Source organism: Lissotriton helveticus, chromosome 3_2 (genome assembly GCF_964261635.1).
Source record: "Lissotriton helveticus chromosome 3_2, aLisHel1.1, whole genome shotgun sequence".
Classification (NCBI taxonomy): Eukaryota; Metazoa; Chordata; class Amphibia; order Caudata; family Salamandridae; genus Lissotriton; species Lissotriton helveticus.
This window is the reverse complement of record NC_136062.1, coordinates 207405231-207423593: the sequence shown is the minus strand read 5'-3', so window position 1 is coordinate 207423593 and position 18363 is coordinate 207405231.

The window sequence follows — 18363 nt, the reverse complement described above, 5'->3', positions numbered from 1 at the left end:
GTATTTTTAGAAAACCTGTGTGGCTGTGCGCAACCCTGGGCCCCCACTCATACATTTTTGTAATGCCCCTGGGACTTGGCCCTCCCAGGGGCTAACTAATAACTAAGCGCGGGATCCCGTGCTTCATTTTTTTTCATTTTCGCTGCTGGATCCACACACCCAGCGCGCATCTCAATGTTTTTTTTAATGCTTTTTTTGGCCCTGGAGGTCCTTGTGGGACCGCCTTAGCAGGCCTGGAGGGTCAGGGTGTTTCAACCCTACTCCCTTTTCTTGTTTTGTGCCTTTATTTTACTGTTTTCTTGTGCCTCGCTTCTACTGAGGTATAAGATGGCTGCCAACCGTTCCTGCTTTGGAGTGTTGACAGCCAATTAGATTGTAGCTTGTGATCGGCAGGGTACATGGATCCTAATCTGCCGGGTGCGCGGATCCCCTGCGCCTCTAGATATCAATATTTTTTTCATTTTGATTTTCTCAGCAACTACTGAACAGATTTACACCATTTAACAAAAAGAGTTTTTTCTGAACCAAGGGCTACCTTTTTGCCAAATTTGGTGTAATTCCTTACAGCAGTTCGGGCTGTAGCCGCGGCTAAAATTTCCTATGGGAAATTGCCTGGGGAAAACACGTTTTGGGACCCCCTTTTTTTCTCGGCTCCCCCTAGATGAATCACCCTGTAAATGTAAATGTAAATTGATACTTGCATAGCGCACTACTCACCCGCAAGGGTCTCAAGGCGCTTGTACGAATACCGCTGTGGAACCCATCCTGGCTTTCCCTGTGAGGTGTCCACTCCTGGGCACCCCCAAGGTGGAGGCCAGGCATCCTTAGCGTTGTGGGGGCCGTTGTGGAGATTAAGCAAGCTATTGCCCAGAGTTGCAGAGTGGGACTCCATGATTGGAATAGGCACCGAGGCCACAATTATCAGGTCCGTGGAATTTTGAGCCCAAGACCCGCCGAGGCAGGGAATTGAACCCTGGTCCCGGGCTAGACCTCTGCACCAGGGTCTGCCGCTCTAACCATTGAGCCACACTTCTCCACCCTGAAACTTTCAAGATAGGTGCTGACCTTAGCGGGCCATAAGTTTTGAAAATTTCTCGAAGATTCTTCAACCAGCGCCAAAGTTATTGGGAATAGAATGTTGTGATTTTCCTATGGCAACTAGGTCCTAACTATAACTACCTACTGGCAGTCACCAGTAGGTAGTTATAGTTAGGACCTAGTTTCCATAGGAAGTAATTTTTTTGTTTTGCTTATAACTTTGGCGTTGTTATATGAATCATCATGAAAGTTTCCAAACTAATTCTTTGTTCATATAAGCTTCTATGTTGAAAGTTTAGGGGTGATTCTTCAAGGGGGGCTGAGAAAAAAAGGGGGGTCCCAAAATGTTTTTTCTCCATGTTAATTTCCATTGGAAACTTTAGACAAGGCTACAGGTCGAACGGGTAAACAGAATTACCCCAAATTTGGCAGGGAGAAGGGTCTTGGTTTAGAAAGCACGCTTTTGTTTATTTGGTGTACATCCGTTCAGTAGTTTTTGAGAAATATCGAATGTTACAGATATCGATATTTGGGAATTCTGCCATCTGATTGGCTGAGGCGTTACAAGCACGAGCTTGCTGCTTATTGGCTGTGAGCGCTGCAATCATTTGCAACTAGGTAGTGTTGGCCGCCATTTTGTGATTCTGTTGAAGTGAGTAGGGGAAAAAAGGAGAAAAAAGTAGGAAAGAAGAGGAGAGGAGCACTGTAACCTTTGTGGGGTGTTTAGGGTGTGCTATAGAGGGGGTGCAAAGCAAAGTATTCATCCATACCTGTGTGAAAGTCCTGGGCTACGGAAATTTGGCGAGGTATTGCGTAGAGTCGGATGCGGATAAGGTGAGCTGGTGCGGGACTCGGGGATTAAAGCATGATCCCAAATTGTGTGTATTATGCTGTGAAGTCATGTTCCGTGGCGGCTGTACTACACCTGTTGAAGTAGTGTCAGCATGTGTTTATACCTACTAGGGCCAACTACTGACCCCTACTGGTCTGAAAGTCCTGGGGACAGAAAATATATGAGGTACTGTCTAGAGTCTCATGTTGCTAAGCTGAGCTGCTGCTGGATTCGGGGATGAAACCGTTAGCCTAAACTGTGTGGGCTATGCTGTTAAGTCATGTGCTCTGGGCGCTGTGCCCCACATGTCCAACTTGTATATGGTGCTTAGGTGGTGTTGTATAAGGAGTGCAAAGGTAAATCAGCACGGTATTTGCAAAGCGCAAAATACTGATCCCTATGGGTGAGTAGAGCCGGTGATCAAAGCGAGAGCTCTGTGCTGCAAAGTGAGAAGGTGTGGCCACTGCGCCACAGCTGTGTGGAGAATACATGTTAGAGAGGGTCCGGGAGTTGCCGTTATCTGGCCCTAAAATAGCGTGCCTAAGTTGTAAGTTATAGGGTGGCTCTAAAAAAAGCCCTTGTGTTCATTAGTTGGACCTACATATAAGTGCGGATGCACAGCTTCAAGTTATTCAGGAAAACTCGATTTCCCCGATCTGTGAAGTGTACTCCATCACTTCTGTAGATATCAGCCATATCAAAACGTATGTAGTTGTGGATGGACCCCATTTTGTAGTCTCTGTGGTATGCAGACACAGCTTTGTTGACTTTCTTCCAAGATTTTTCAATCTGAAGACAACATTGTTTTGACAATTTCCACCTCTCTCTTTGGCATATATTGGAATATACAAAGACAGTTTGAGGCAAAAGTAACATAAATTGTCCAAAGGTGTCCTTTAATTGCAATTCCAAACCTACCCCACTCAATGTGCCTAGGTCGTTTCCACCACAGTGCACAATCATGAGGTCAGGGTGTTGGAGATGCAAACAGGTTTTAACCAAAGGCAACAATTGGTGCCACTTCAATCCTCTCTGTGCAAACCATTTAATGTCAACATTTTGTAAACCTAGGTCTAAGTCAATACGTCTCTGTTCTGCATACCTCTTGCACCAGAAAACATAGCCATGTCCTACAATCCACACTAGCATTTTGAAGGTATGGCTAAAAGGTACAGAAAGATGTCTGTAGCTCACGCAGTTCCTTCCTAGAATAAGAGATATGTTTGAAGATGGGGAACTTGTTTTTTTTCACATGCAAAACGATACCTGATTTGGAGATGAAAAGCATTGTTTTTTAAAAGTACGGTGCACATTCATTTTGTGGAAAAGCATGTTTGTGATTGGTTAAGAAAAAGCAGTTTGAACGTCGAGTACATATTATAGGATATAATTTGCTCAACTCAACTACACCGGCTACTTGCATTTGGAAGGCACTGTTCGAACTTAAAACAATTGTGAACTTTTAACCTGCACGTGCCGTTAAATGTTCGAGAAAATGATGCAAAAAATATCATTAGGTTTAAAAATATTGATGAACTTTTAACCTGCACGTGTTGTAGAATGTTCAGAAACTGTGTTGATAGAATACGTTGCACTGCTGACTTCGATGTATCAGTGAATATGAAGAAACAGTGTATATGGAAAATTAAAAAGAAACTAATAGAGAGAAGTTTTGAAACGTAAAAGAATCAAGGAAGTATTCTAATTTGTTCTTTCCTTGTATTTATGTGTGGAGGAACACAATAATAGAAACAACAACAGGAAGAGGAAGACGCAGGGAGTGGGGGTGACGGGGGGATAGGCACAATGGCACACATGTACAATGATGTACAGCACAAGAATAGACCAAGATTGGCCAAAATGAAACACACCAACAAGGAGCACAAGTCACACAACCTGGCAACATCACACCGATGAACGAGCAGAGAAGTGAAAACCACACTGCATTCATACTGGATGTGTACAAGGCCAGTCGTGGGTCTTGTGGGATGTCTGCGACCATGGTCATCATGGATGAGATGCCCAGCACGTGGCACATGGGCAGGTTCGCTGTGTGTTACATTGCCAAACAGTTGCTCCTCCCTCCCGGGAGCCCCCACACTTTTGTACGGTGCACTGTTGTATCCCATGCAGTCGTACAGCACAGCATTGTAATGCCTATACCGGCATGTCCTGCGGCATTCGAACTACACCATGAGAGTGCCGTTTGGTTGTGGTGTATCCCACGTTACAACATCGTCTGCTGCGGCCCTTATGGCAGGCCACACCAGAACACAGAGACACATTTACCGCACTTCTTGCACACGGACATATCCGAGACACCCCATTTCCCTTGCCGGATAGGCACACCCCTGCACTGGTCTGTGTACCTGGGACATGCACTCATTTGTTGTGCTTGCATGAGGATGCTTGCATAGCTACATGTCCAGGGTCACTGCCAACGCTGAGGTGACATGGTAACGTCTGCTGAAGACAGCACAGTGTGATGCTGCAGGGCCCGTGCCTATCATGCTAACACAATGACCACATGGACACACTTGCTCAGATTCGGGTTTGGGGGGCGTTGGTGGTCCTGGGGTTGTTGCGATGAGTCTTGTGGCCCTCATGGGTATCCCTGTATTGTGCTAGCTGACTCTATGGTACCTGTGTGTGTTCTGGTGTGGCTCTTGGCTGTGTTTGCTTTCATGCTGCAGGTAGTAGTCCTGCTTAACACCAGCAGAAAGCAGGTGTAAACTTCCTGGTGGTAACGTGGGTTATCGCCGGAATGAATTTCGCATTACAGTTGTGAAAGTCGCGATGTCATTTTTTCATTTGCAAAACAATATACGAACTGGGCAGTGTATCCCGTCAAGATCCAGCACCTGACACAATATTCCTAAACAATATAAATACAATGAGATTTCTTCATTGATTTTGTGTGGACACTGTAAGTGCAGGCACTACCTCAAGGCAATTCAATACAGGATTTTAGTATTTTGAATAAATCGCAAAGGTGCACCTCGTGTCTTTTTGCATGAGACGGCAAATCTGCATTTCATTATCAGCACTTTAATGCAACTAAAGTTGAGATAAATCTAAAACAGTATTCAGAAGTTGGTGCAAACTGCAGAGATCACCAGTATTCCCACAATAAGTGCTCCAAAATTTAACACTATGGTGGATACCAGCAAATAACAGTAATAAAAACAAGAGTCACACAGCAGTTAAGAAAACAACCGAAAAGGTTAATCATTTTTTTTTGTCAATCTTTATTTTTTCATAAACATATAGAAAATATAAACTGTTTTTGAATGTTATTTTTTTATTTATTTATATATATATATATATATATATACATATATATATATATATATTCACTGAAAAAACCATAGGTTATAGACCATATATAGTTAGGAATTAGCATTTACAAAACCTTGAAAATTCACTGAAAAAACCATAGGTTATAGACCATATATAGTTAGGAATTAGCATTTAGAAAACCTTATTTTACTCACACAAAACCATTGAAATTCCATATATAGTTAGTTGCACTAACTATATATCGCGCACCCGCAATCCACTGCTGATGATGTCACATATTACATCATTCATGACATGGTCAGTGACATCACTGATGACATCACTGATGACATCTCAAATGACATCACTGATGACATCATCTAGTGTCTGTGTGTTTTTGTAAAGTTTAAATACGTTTTACATATTGAAGAATGACTGGATGTATGGAAGACTGAGTGTGTGTGTGGCTGGCTGGGAGGTGTGTGACTCTGTGCATATCAATGTGTACTTGTATCAGTGATTGTATAAGAGAGTAAGTATGTGTTAGTATATGTGTGAAAAGTATGGTGTTCTGTGTTTAACTATAGATGAGGAAATCGAAGTGTGATTGATTCTTCACAGGACTGACTAGGTGTATGAGTGCATATGATAGTGTTCTAATGATAACTGACTGTATGTATGAGTAATTGTATGGGTGAATGAGTGAATGTGTGTGTAGACGTACGAATCAGTGAGTGCGTATGCAGTAACTGGTATTGGTGTGTCATGATGTCATCAGTGATGTCATTTGAGATGTCATCAGTGATGTCATTTCAGATGTCATTAGTGATGTCATCAGTGATGTCACTGAAGTATGGTGTTCTGTGTTTAACTGTATAGATGAAGAAATGGAAGTGTGATTGATTCTTTACAGGACTGACTTGGTGTGTGAGTAACTCCATGGATGAGTGGCAGTGTGTGACTGTCTGCATAGGTGTATGAGTGCATATGATAGTGTTGTAATAATAAGTGACTGTATGTATGAGTCATTGTATGGGTGAATGAGTGAATGTGTGTGTAGACGTAGGAATCAGTGAGTGCGTATGTAGTAACTGGTATTGGTGTGTCATGATGTCATCAGTGATGTCATTTGAGATGTCATCAGTGATGTCATCAGTGATGTCATTTGAGATGTCATCAGTAATGTCATCAGTGATGTCACTGACCATGTCATGAATGATGTAATATGTGACATCATCAGCAGTGCATTGCGGGTGCGCGATATATAGTTAGTGCAACTAACTATATATGGAATTTCAATGGTTTTGTGTGAGTAAAATAAGGTTTTCTAAATGCTAATTCCTAACTATATATGGTCTATAACCTATGGTTTTTTCAGTGAATTTTCAAGGTTTTGTAAATGCTAATTCCTAACTATATATGGTCTATAACCTATGGTTTTTTCAGTGAATTTCATTGGTTTTTTAACAGCTAATATCTGTAGCTGTAAAATGTATTCTTCTTTAAATCCAAAAATATATTTTATATGTTTATGAATAATTTTTTTTAAAAATATTTTTTTTTCTTCGTTCCCGCTTCGCGAATCGGGAAGCTTCCCGTTAGCTGACCTTGATGCCGCGAAATAGACCGCGAGCCGGTAAACGTTTCTTTACCGCAAGTGGCGCGTTAGAAAACAACATCGTGACGCCTCCCGTCCGCATGACGTTTCACGTTGTCGCGTGATACGTCATATGACGTGCTACGTTAGCGAACTGGTACGCGAAGCGAGTCGCAAAGCGCAGGTTTCTGGAAGCAAACCGGGAGGCCCTGCAAAGCGCTTAACGTAAACACAGCAAGTCATGTGACTTGGTAATAACACTTTTCATTGGTTCATTTCACTTTTGGTTTCCTAATGATGTAAGACTAGGTCATATAATCTAAAATGAACACTTTTCATTGGTTGAGAACTCTTGTTTTTCCCAAATGATGAAAATCCCTCCTTCTTTCCTCACTCTGACTTTCATCATTGTGAGAGAAAGACCCTTTGTGATCACTGAGCAATGGCTTCTTTAGTAGCTTCAGCTGGTGCTTCCCCACCACCTCCACCACATCCAAGGAAGAGTGGACCACCTGCTCAAGTTATAATTCAGCAAGAAGAGGAAGAAGAGGAAGACGAGGAAGAGCAGGAAGAGAGGCAGTTTTTGCCTGAGGAACCCAGGACGTCTCACCGGAAAGAAAACTTCATTTGGCAATTTTTTAAAATTCCCAAAGGTCAGAAAAAAGTAAATGCAAGATACGTAACTTGCCTTATATGTCAAGATAGACTGTCCAGAGGAACCGAGAAAAAATACAGTTTCGGAAACTACACAATGCATCGCCATATGACTAGGTGGCATCCTAACAACTACAGTGCTGCACAGTTTCGGAACGACCTAGATAATCTCCCTATTATGGCCAGAAGATCTGTTGTACCGGAAGTAACGGGACCAGAGGGCAGGGAGATGGTGCCAAATATACAAATGAGATTTGGTGAAGTAAAACACATCTGCGTATTTTGCGATGGATTCATTTGCTACGGAGAAAGAAGCATCACTCTGATCAACAGAGCTATTGACTATCATATGCAAGTTTGTACGAAACGCCCAAAATAATAAATACTTTTTTTTTGTTTTGTTGCTCCTGTTGAGCCCTTTACAATGAATTGTTTTCATTGCCCCCTCCAAGAAAAACCCCCAAAAATATAAAACTGTTCAGAAAAATTCAAAAAAAGTAAAAAAAAATTCTGAAAAATAATAAAAAAAATATAAAACAACAAAAACAATAAAAAAAAAGTTCTTTTCAGAACTACCTCCCCGTTATTAAAAAATTGGTACAATATTTGGAACTGTGCCAACCTCTATTTCTCTTAGTTCGCTTCCCAGTTCGCTCGCCGGTACGCGAACCGGAAGCGAACCAAAAACAGTAAGTATAAGGGAAGGAAACAGACACTTATGTTAAAAGAAAGACAGCTATAGGGGAGTAAACTAGAGATACTATTACCCGTAATCCACTGCTGATGATGTCACATATTACATCATTCATGACATGCTCAGTGACATCATCAGCAGAGGATTGCGGGTTTTTTGGCAACGTGCCTTATCCACGGTTTAATAACGCTGCCTTTTGCTTTATATAAGTTTTCAAATTGTATGAAATATATACCAATAGGTCGTTATGAACCTTTAGGTAGTGCTTTTCTTCATGAGGTCTGGTCGCTTCCATACACATACAGATGTTTCAAAGATGATCAAGAAGTTTATCTGAATGGAGAGGAATGCACTGAGACGCCAGATCATTCACTAATGTGTAGGCACATACAGTTACACGGTTCATGCAACAAACACCGACCAAATATGGCTTGCGTGTTGCAAGGCACGCCAGTTCCTGCTATCATCCCCACGTTCAAGTTGTTGGAAAATGGTAGTTATTTGATGCTCAATAATGAAGATTGTTCTGAGTTAATTAAAAGTATTCCTTTTATCGTAACAGTAAGTGAACGGGTTATTTGCTGCAGAAATGTTCTATTTCCTCCCACACATGAACATAGGGAGTTTTCAATCTGGCCACAAATACCAACCTTGGGAGAGATTTCAACGGCATGGCAAGAATAAGAGCTCTTTTGTCTCAGAGAGAGGTGGCCTTGAGTTCGGCCCGTGAAACTTTCGTGCTTCACATAGCGAACACCCGTACAGAGGTGCAGACCCTTTTCAATTCAGATTTGCCTTTCAATTTCAGCAAGATGGTTCGGACTATCTTTAACGCATCCTCCACAAAGGCCCTGGCGCACTTTTTTAAAGTTGTTACCAGTGGTCTCGTGACTTCATTTGAGAAAATCTTTGGAGTCATCCCTGCTTTCTTTCATTCTATTTTCTCCACTCTGCTTCGTGGATTGGCATTTTTACTTGCATTACCAGCGGACGCTCTTGTGCTTTTTTACATTTTTAAATATGGATGTCCCTCCTATGCAACCTCCCACCCTGCAGCTGCTGACACTGTTCCGCAATCGCATGCTAGAATATTATGGCACAATGCCGTTAGCGATATTAAGCACGGCATATGGATTATCTTTTCGATTCTCCTACTTCACCTGTGTCCAGCCTGTATTTCACTGCCTGACCTGTGATTTCGATTGGGCCATTGATTTGTGTCTCTGCGGACCGGTTTCTCCTGACGTCGACTTTAATCAGCTGATGACTCCTATCATTACTCACGAGTTGGTTTGTCCTGGCGAAAGGATTATGGCTGTGGCATTGATGCATGGACTAATTGGTCCCTGGAATTTACTGGCGGCAGCACAGTCTTTCTTGGAACAGAGCTTTCTTGAAAACCCACCGAGCTGTCCTCTGATGGTGATAGAGGATCCGGTGCTGGGAGAGCACGTATGTTCTTTTCCGCTTTTAAATTGGATGGCTGAACTGTTTTCGGATGAAGACGGTGACTTCCTATTGGAGGCTGTTGCAGCTTATTTTGCATACACAGTTATGTCATAGACCTTTTTCATGTTTGATATGCTGAGTACTAGCATTTCATTGACAATTCATTGACTTATTTGTCAAGTTTTTATTATTTACCTTGCCTATTGGCTTAAGACTCGATAAAGTACTTGGCTGTTTTATTTTTCTTTAGCATTAAATTTTCCTAGTTTTTAATGCTTTACCTTGCGGACCGTCCACATATAAACTTGCAATCTGCTCTCATGAGATGGCACTTCTATTATCTTATTCAGTTCGTTTCCGGATCATGGGGAGGTGTCATCTAGGTCCTGGATATCTTTACACCGTGTTAAGTTAGCATGGGCTCATTACCGGTTTAAACGCCATTTTTCCTTTTTTGCAACTTCTGCACACGACACTTAGTTGTTGCTTTAGCTTTCCACCTAGTAGTTCATCGTGGTTTACATGAGAATAATATGTTATTGCTCTACTATCTGCTTTGCTTGTTAAACTATATCTGTACAGCGAGTGCTAAAGTTTCAAGAACAACACGATACAGAATTGTTATGAGGTCTGATCTCCACGACTTCATACTCATAACATAAGTGCAACTTCTGCCAATTCTGGGCATGAGGCGGGTTTTATATTGCTTTGCCGAACACACATACACAACAGTTGATGCGGTTCACATGAAGAGAGAGCTGGTGTATGCTGATGTGATTCCTTCAAATCTAAGACACTAAAGTATGGGCACGCCCTAAACCAACACAAAGAGACCTTCTTAGCAAATAATATAATATGTGTATTAGGGAGGGTGAGATATAAGCAGCCGCTGGCCGTGGAGGGAGTTACGGTGAGGCAGGGAGGCGGGGAGGGGGAGAAGCAGGGTGGAGCCCTCTCTACCCTGCCCCTCCCCCTCCCCGCCTCCCTGCCCCACCGTAACTCCCTCCACGGCCCGCGGCTGCTTATAAGTGTTGCTAACTCTTATTCATTTACAGCATGTTAACATACTGTCACCATTCGCTTTTTATGTACTAGTAACTATGCTGGTAATTTTGCTACTGATAATATGTGTACTTGTATTCTCCACCCTGCTTCTCCCCCTCCCCGCCTCTCTGCCTCACCGTAACTCCCTCCACGGCCCGCGGCTGCTTATAAGTGTTGCTAACTCTTATTCATTTACAGCATGTTAACATACTATCACCATTCGCTTTTTATGTACTAGTAACTATGCTGGTAATTTTGCTACTGATAATATGTGTACTTGTATTATCTAAGATACTACGCCTGAGAAGACGGCATTAGTAAATAAACATTTCAAATACACATGTGTTCTTCTTAACTCCATGTTCTGGTTTCTAAGAAATATATAACGACCGACTGTTCATGAGTTCCACGTATCCTGAGGTACTATAAGTTCATATTCTGGATTGTCTAAACATTGAGAGTTTGTTATATCCAATGTGACACTGTACCTAGCTTGCTAAGGGGTTTTTGATTACTAAGGTGAGTTTTGGGACACCCTAATTCGCCGAGGTTCCAATCCTCTGTCCACAGTTCTGTGTGAGAACAGAAACCCTGCGACAGGGGCACCCCCGACCCTTGCTGGAGCTTCATCACACTTGCGATACAACTCCAGCAATGCGCCACCTTTACGGCACAGATACATCACGCATCTGTGCTGTTTTTGCCCCATGATGCGCCGCATTGTAAATGCAGCACACCATAGGTGACGGAACAGCGGCACAGAATGACTAACACATCCCTGGTGATGCGCCAGTCATCATAAATCTATCCCTATGCTTCTTATCTTGTTAGAGATGAACCGCCATATGTATCATCAAAGTTTTTTGCATTTCCTAAATAGCGAACTTTAAGGAATAAATAGCGATTCTTTACCATTCCTAGTTTGCGATGAGCTATTTGCTAATTACAAATTACCCATTCATTTCCTTCATTTCCATAGGGCGGTTGGACTCACTTTTAGCTCGAACGGCTGAATGGATTTCCACGAAACTTGGCAAAATTGTAGGGACTGGTAGCCCGATGTGCCTTTGCTATGTCTCAAGATATATGCTCCAGTGGTTTTTACGAAAATTAACTTTGAAAAATATATATTGGGCTACATTGGCCTATATATATGTTGGAGCCCAAATGTAGCCCAATGTAGCCTAATGAAGCCCAATGAAGCCCAATGTAGCCCAATGTAGCCCAAAGATGGCCGCCAGAGACAAAAAAAACAAATGTAGCCCAAATATCAGCCAGATGTAGCCCAACTATAGCCCAGTGACAGAATGACCAATCAGCTTCGCAAACCTCCGTTACGCGAAGCGGAGCGCTGTTACAGATATATATCTTTTTTTGAACGTTAATTTCTCAAAATCCACTGGAGCACATATATTGAGACCTAGCAAAGGCACATCGGGCTACCAGTCCCTAATATTTTACCAAGTTTCGTGCAAATCCATTCAGCCATTCGATTATTATTATTTTTTTTTTTTTTTTGCCCCGCGGGGCCCTTTTAAAACCTCCACATCAAACCTAGGGGGTCAGCGAGGATCTACTATGCCCCCTTATGGTCATTTGCCCCTTCGCTTTGGCCTCCTCTTCTCTCTCGATCCTACCGAGAGACAAGATGGCGGCCGCTACGGACTGTTTGGAATGTTTACAGACGCCGGAGAACCAATCAGCTTCGCTTCACAAAGCTCCGTTGCGCGAAAAGTACGCGTACTGGAGCGCTGCCCGGTCCGCTGTTACAGATATATATCTTTTTTTAAACGTTAATTTCTCAAAATCCACTGTAGCACATATATTGAGACCTACAAAAGGCACATCGGGCTACCAGTCCCTACAATTTTGCCAAGTTTCGTGCAAATCCATTCAGCCGTTCGGGCTAAAAGTGAGGCCAACCGCCCTATGGAAAACTCAATGTTAAAAACACGTTTTGGGACCCCCCTTTTTTCTCGGCCCCCCCTTGACGAACCCCCCCAAATTTTCAAGGGCTGCTCAGAAACAAAATGTGCCATTTTCCTGAAAATTTCAGCCAATTCCGTCCACAAACGCCAAAGTTATTAGACATAGAATTTTCAAAAATCTCATAGAGAAAAAATCCTAACTATATATACCTACTGGCGACCGCCAGTAGGTAATATATATATATATATATATATATATATACATCAATCAGCAGAATTTTCTTCCAAACCTCCACAATGGCGAAAAGAAGAAGCGGACCCCACGGCTTGAGGCAGGAAATGATTTATTTAATCCAACCTTCTTTTTGTATATATATGTTTCCGCTCCTTTTCCTTTTTCTGAAAGAAAATCAGCACTTGCAGCTCACGGGGTGGTTTGAAGAGTTTTATTTCTCCAGCAACATGCAACAAACACATTTCGGTGATCTACCTTCTTCGGTGTAACTGACATACCAGAAGAGACCATGTTTAAAACCATTACATTTCATGCATAACAATTGAAAAGGGACAGGCGCTAATGCGCCAAAATGAGCACCATTTTGTAATATCTTATATACATACAATCTTCTCATCGTATCTCAATTCATTGTGTATATATATTATTTTTAACCACATTGTTACACACTTTTGACAATCACAATCAATTATAGCAATTGTCATTATTTATTGCTTCGAATTTATCCTGTAACATGTTGCTTCAACACATTCCGCCATGTATCAGCCAGAGCAAAACTGTAGAGAAATAAAGCTCTTCAAACGCCCCCGTGAACCCTCCTGGTCTTGAGCCTGTGATCTGATTGGCTCCAACAGTTCCAACCAGGAAGTGTTGGCAGCCATCTTGTGACTTGGTTGACCGAGTCACAAGGAAACACCCTGACCCTAAATTTTCAGCTTAGGGTCTGTGAATCCCGTTGAAAATCTACAAAAATAAAGAAAGAGCGGTCTCCCACGCTTCCTTTTCTTTAGGTCCCTGGGTGAACGAGGTCCATGAGGCAATTCTCAATTATGATGCAGGGGCCCACGGGGGCCCGCAGCTCCAAGAACCACCACCTCCCCGGGCAATGTTAATGATATATTGGCCATACGCCCCCCCCCCCCAGCCACCTCACCAGGGCTTATTGTAAAAATTAAAGTGTGAGGGGGCTGCTTTTCTTTAAGAAAAAGGAAAAGGAGCGAAAATAAATTGTGGAATCTACCTCCGCATACAAGCGCCCATCCGAGAGTGCTTCACATGGAGGTGGAACACGAACATTTACATATATATTTATATATATACATATATATATATATATATATATATATATATATATATATATATATATATATATATATATATATATATATATATATATATATATATATATATATAAATATATATATATAATTACAAGGAGCACCCTTTCACCTCATTGTATTGAAGACACAGGGCACAAGCTCCTCTTAATTCTTCTGCTTTTATTACAAAGTCAAAGTCATAACACGTTTCGGTCATATATATATTACCTACTGGCGGTCACCAGTAGTTAGTTACAGTTAGGACCTTGCTTTTACTCAAAAAGCATTTTTTTCTTTTGCCAATATCTTTGGCGGCGTTTGACAAATCTACACAAAATGTTTGTAACCAATGGCCCATTGAATTCAGCTGCTGTGTTGAAATTTTCGGGGTGATTTGTCAAGTGGAGCCGAGTAAAAGGGGACGTCCTAAAACATGTTTTCTCTGTTATTTTCCACGGGAAACTGTTGACCCAGCTACAGCCCGAAATGCTGTACAGAATTACACCAAATTTGGCATAGAGGTAGCTCTTGGTCCAGAGTGTACTCTTGTTATTAAATTGTGTAAATCCATTCAGTAGTTTTTGAGAAAATTAAATATTGACAGATATAAAACTGGGGACGTGGTGGATCCGCGAACCCTCCTGGTCTTGAGCCTGTGATCTGATTGGCTGCCAACAATTCCAACCAGGAAGTGTTGGCAGCCATCTTGTGACTTGGTTGACCGAGTCACAAGGAAACAACCTGACCACCCTGACCCTAAATTTTCAGCGTAGGGTCTGTGAATCCATTGAAAATCTACAAGAGTAAAGAAAGAGCGGTCTCCCACGCTTCCTTTTCTTTAAGTCCCTGGGTGAACCAGGTCCCTGGGGCAATTCTCAATTATGATGCAGGGGCCCTCGGGGGCCCCGCAGCCCTAGGGACCACCACCTCCCCGGGCAATGTTAATGATATATTGGCCATGCGCCCCCCCCCCCCAGCCAGCTCACCAGGGCTTATTGTAAAAATTATAATGAGAGGGGGCTGTAGCCCCCCCCTCACAGCCTCAGGGACCACCACCTATCCAGGGCTTTGATCATTATCCAACCAATAACATGGCAGTAACCAAGTTTACAGCAGGGGCGGCTGGTGACATTTGAAAGTGGTGAGGCGTAAACTAATTTGCATATTGCACCTCAGCGACCGCGAGCGAGCGCAGCGAGCGAGCCCGAACCACCTTGCATCCATCCATACATCATTCATGCATCCACCCATCCATCCATCCACCCACCCACCCATCCATCCACCAATTCTGCATCCATCCTGCATCCATCATTCATTCATGCTTCCACCCATCCATCCATCCACCCATCCATCCTGCATCCATCATTCATTCATCCACCCATCCATCCATCCTGCATCCATCCATCCATCATTCATTCATGCATCCATCCATCCACCCATCCATCCTGCATCCATTCCGGCATCCATTCATGTGTCCACCCATCCATCCACCCATCCTGCATCCATCATTCATTCATGCACCCATCCATCCATCCACCCATCCATCCTGCATCCATCATTCATTCATCCACCCATCCATCCATCCACCCATCCACCCATCCATCCTGCATCCATCCATCCATCATTCATTCATGCATCCATCCATCCACCCATCCATCCACCCATCCATCCACCCATCCACCCATCCATCCTGCATCCATTCCTGCATCCATTCATGTGTCCACCCATCCATCCACCCATCCTGCATCCATCATTCATTCATGCACCCATCCATCCATCCATCCACCCATCCATCCTGCATCCATCATTCATTCATCCACCCATCCACCCATCCATCCATCCTGCATCCATCCATCCATCATTCATTCATGCATCCATCCATCCACCCATCCATCCACCCATCCATCCAGCCACCCATCCATCCTGCATCCATTCCTGCATCCATTCATGTGTCCACCCACCCATCCACCCATCCTGCATCCATCATTCATTCATGCACCCATCCATCCATCCACCCATCCATCCTGCATCCATCATTCATTCATCCACCCATCCATCCATCCACCCATCCACCCATCCAGCATCCATCCATCATTCATTCATGCATCCATCCATCCACCCATCCATCCACCCATCCATCCACCCATCCATCATCCATCCTGCATCCATTCCTGCATCCATTCATGCATTCACCCATCCATCCATCCACCCTGCATCCATCCTGCATCCATCATTCATTCATCCACCCATCCTGCATCCATCCTGCATCCATCATTCATTCATGCATCCACCCATCCATTCATCCACCCATCATTCATCCATCATCCATCCATCCATCCACCCATCCTGCATCCATCATTCATTCATGCACCCATCCATCCACCCTGCATCCATCCCGCATCCATCATTCATTCATCTACCCATCCACCCATCCTGCATCCATCATTCATTCATGCATCCACCCATCCATTCATCCACCCATCATGCATCCTGCATCCATTCATGCATCCACCCATCCACCCATCCTGCATCCATCATTCATGTATTTTTATGACCATATAACTTGCACACAGCTTGTCAGTGTTTAATACCAGTCTCGAACCTTGTACTCCAGCACCAATGATACATGATTAATATTAATTGTTTTTAAAACATGTATTTATTCGACACCAATTTCACACCTTAGTCGGAACATCATTTTTATTTGTTTTTTAAAATATCTATTTATTTAACACCAAAGTAAGTCATGTATACATTTTTATGGTACGAGAAGAGGCTCGAACCTGGTTTCCCAGCACCAAAGTCGGCCGTGCTATCCTTCAGGGGTTATGTAACCGGGCTATGTATTGACCAGCCAATCCTGCGCCAGGATTGGCTGGGGGGGCACCATGACTCCTTGCCCAGTCGCCCTGTGTAACCCCGGGGGCTGCGGCCCGCCCCCTGGTCCTCTCTCTAAGGGGGAATTCACAGGAAAACGATCTGCGCATGCGCGGGCATGTTTGTGCCCAAAAATACACTTGCGCAGCTGCAGCAGCCCGATCCTTCCCCCCCCCTTGCGCACTCCGGGAAGGTCGGGTGTCTCCCGGTTTCCTGGCCGGCAGATAGCGCGATTTTTTAAAATAATTGTGTTTGGCTTCTAGTGACAACGTGGTCGGTCCATGGGGCTTAGTGGGGCTACGCCCCTACGCCCCAATGGACGCACCGCGCCTGGTTTACAGACTGGTGGAGAAGGGGGCAAGGCCTGCTATCAGAACTTAGCAATCTTGCTGTGTGGTACTTACTGGAGGTAATTGAAGGGGTCATTGGCCCCCAAGGATGTCTTTGTTATGTTATGTTATGTTATTAATGGGTCTTGTATAGCGCAATGGCTACTCCAAAGGAGTGTCCCGGCTCTTTGTGCTCCAGACCCAGAAAAGAGACTAAAAAAGAACACAACAGTAAACAGAACAACAGAAGAAAGGGAGGAACAAAACTCTACCCAGCGAATAACCAAGTCTTGAGACCCTTCCTAAAAGCTAACAGATTGGATGTGGATCGTAAGACCAATGGTAAAGAGTTCCATAACTGAGGGGCCAGAAATCTAACAGATCGCCCACCCAGACGTGCCCTCTTTATACGAGGAACTACAGCAAGTGCTAAAGACTCCGATCGTAAGGATCGTGTCGGCTGATAAAAGTTCAGCCTCTTCTGTAGGTATTTTGCACCCGTGGCATGCAGTGCTTTGTGGGCTAATGTCAAGGCCTTAAACATTATCCTCTTCCGTATGGGAAGCCAATGGAGGGATTGCAGCAGGTTAGAAGCACTGGCTCGACGGTGCAGACCGAAAATCGCTCGTGCTGTAGCATTCTGGGTCACCTGCATGCGCTGTAAAAGGTATTCTGGGAGACCCAGATACAGAATATTAGCATAATCCAATCTGGATCCAATGAGGGCCTGAACTGTTATTCTCCGATGCTCCTCAGACAGCAGAGGGAAAAACTTTCGGAGCATCCTGAGGATCCCGAAACAGGTCCCAGTCAAGGTTGCCACCTGGGATTTGAGCGTGAGCCCGTTGTCAATTTTAATTCCCAGGTTCTTGGCCCATTTAGAAGACTGGGCTGGAGGGAACTTGTCAGCAGGCCACCAATCATGCCAGTCCGGATCCACGGGGCATCCAAAGAAAAGTATCTCGGATTTATCCGAGTTGCACTTGAGGCTGTACAGATGGAACCAATTGAAAACAGCCCCAAGGCACTCACGGATACTTTCCCCATCGAATTCTTCGCTCTTGCAGCAGGTGAAAAGAAGCTGGGTGTCGTCAGCGTATGAGACTATCCAGGCCCCGTAGGACTTCACCAGATCCGCCAGAGGGGTCATAGGGATGTTAAATAGGGTAGGGCTCAAAACTGAGCCCTGAGGAACTCCGACTCCCAATGGCGGCATTTCGGCAGATCCAGACGAGGCCCAGACCGTTTGACGGCGGTTGGCTAAGAAGGAACGAAACCAGTTGAGCACCGTCCCCCCTAGACCGATG